The 1,949-nt window shown below is 47.6% G+C and overlaps 1 long non-coding RNA gene across 1 annotated transcript; it reads left to right on the top strand.

Moving 5' to 3' along the window:
* Positions 1-323: 323 nt before the first annotated feature.
* On the top strand, positions 324-1,700 carry LOC120622093 (uncharacterized). Its single transcript, XR_005658421.1, has 3 exons — positions 324-443; positions 638-742; positions 1,365-1,700. It is a non-coding gene; the product is annotated as an uncharacterized LOC120622093 (long non-coding RNA).
* Positions 1,701-1,949: the final 249 nt, after the last annotated feature.

A 1,949-nucleotide genomic window follows, 5' to 3' on the forward strand; every position in this document is an offset into this window, starting at 1 on the left:
TGCGGATTAATCACGGTGTAATCTGAGTGCGCAGTCCCAGCTCTGCTTCATAAAGTGGAAAGGGATTATCGTGTGGAGAGGAAGTGTGCTGGAGGCCAGGGCCAGTCAGACAGCTGCCAGCTTCCTGCCGAGAGCTCTGAGGCCGGGCTGGCCAGTCAAGCCACCCCCGAACCACCCCTCCCTCACCTCCATCAGCAGAAGCCCAAGCTCCCCTCCCAGGGACCCCTGCAGAGAGTGCTCACTCATACACTCTGCTCATTTGGCCCCCCACCCCGCATTCACCATCCCAGGCCTGTCTGGATGCTTTCCCTGCTCATGTCTACCTAGAGCCTTCTTTCCTGGGCTCTCTCCTCTCCATCCTTCAAGGCCACCCTCTGGAATTATTTCAGCCCTCACCGAACAGAGCTGGATGTTCATTCCTGGGGATCTTCTGACTGCACAGGGTGGGGACCTGGCCTGCACTAGCTAGAAGAAAAAAAGGAGGGGAATGTGTTGGCTCATGTAAATGTAGGAGAGGAAAACATTTTCCTCGGTGCTCTTAGGGTCTCTGGCCAGGTCTGAAAGTTAAACTTGACGAAGACAGATTAATGGGAGAAAAGCAGAGAAATTTATTTAACGTAAGTTTTATGTGTTACAGGAAAATGTGTCACATAAGGAAATGAAGACCTGAATATTTATTGTATGCAAGGTTTGATGAAGAGTGGACAGTCATGAAGGAACAGGCGAGATTAAGGAGTATGAGGTAATCATAGCAAACTAAGGGAAACTGAGCAAGTCCTGTTTGTCAGATTCTTCTTGGCTCCCTTTATCTTCCAAGATAAGGATGCTCCTTTCCTCTGGGTACAGGGTGGGCACCTCTCACATGAGAGTTTTATGATCTTTTTCAGAGGAGAGGGGTGCAGTAGGTGAGGGGAGCAAGGTCAGAGTGACTGTTTTCTAAAACACCTTCAGCTTAAAATATTCAGTATGCCAAGATGTTATCTTTTGGGGGTATGTGTCCTGAACTCCATCATAACCAAATAGAAAAATTCCACGCCAGAGCCTGCAGCCTCAGGGAGCCCTGGTTAACTAAGGACTTAAACTCTACCAGCTGTCCCTGCCTGGCACACTCAGTATGTTTTTCTCTAGGTTCATTTCCGTCTCTCAAGCTGGCTTCCCCCTAAGTCTAGACCATGGCCTAGCTTCTTTCAGTTTCTCGCCTTACAACCTCTAACCAGGAGAAACACCTCTTCTTCTCCTGGCTAGTGGTGTCCACCCCAGTGTGAAGTCTTTGAAGAGAATTTGGAGGCAGATGGTGCTGGGAAGATGGGGCCAGTCCGAGCCTCACAGATCATTAATGTCCTATCCTTTGCTAATCGTTGCAGGTGTTCGTAAACCTTGAGGCCTCGACTACACTGTGAACTCCTCAGAGGGGATTCTCTCTTATGCTTGTTCTGGTGTCCCCCAATAAACAGACTCTCAGTAAATGTTTACTCAACAATTGATTGACTCTCAAAACCAACAAACCTGGCCAGGACAGCTAATCACTAGAAAGAGAGGAATGAGTGAAGATTAGAGCAGATCCAGAATTCTTGGGATCTTTCAGGCTCTTTGGAATCAAAAACAAAATAAAAAACAATCGAGGTAATTCAGACCTACTGCAGTGGTTGCCATCAAGAATGAAAATGACCTCTCCCCACCCGACACTCCCCTCCACCTCACCCAGGGCAAGGAAAGTCAGCTTTTACCCAAAGGTTTCTGTGGGCCATTTCAAGGGCCCTGCTCATTTCCCTCTTCCCACCAAAGATCCCTCCCGACATTAAGGGCTAGGATAAAAATGGAAGTGAGTGCAACAGGAACACTCACTTCAGCAGAGACGATACTAAACTTTATTTTAGAAGATAGTCAAGGATTATAATTTGTCATTTAACGTGTTCCTTTGAGGGCCAATCATTTCTATGCCTTTCAGC

The sequence above is a fragment of the Pteropus medius genome, unplaced genomic scaffold (assembly GCF_902729225.1).
Source record: "Pteropus medius unplaced genomic scaffold, Ma_sr-lr_union100, whole genome shotgun sequence".
Classification (NCBI taxonomy): domain Eukaryota; kingdom Metazoa; phylum Chordata; class Mammalia; order Chiroptera; family Pteropodidae; genus Pteropus; species Pteropus medius.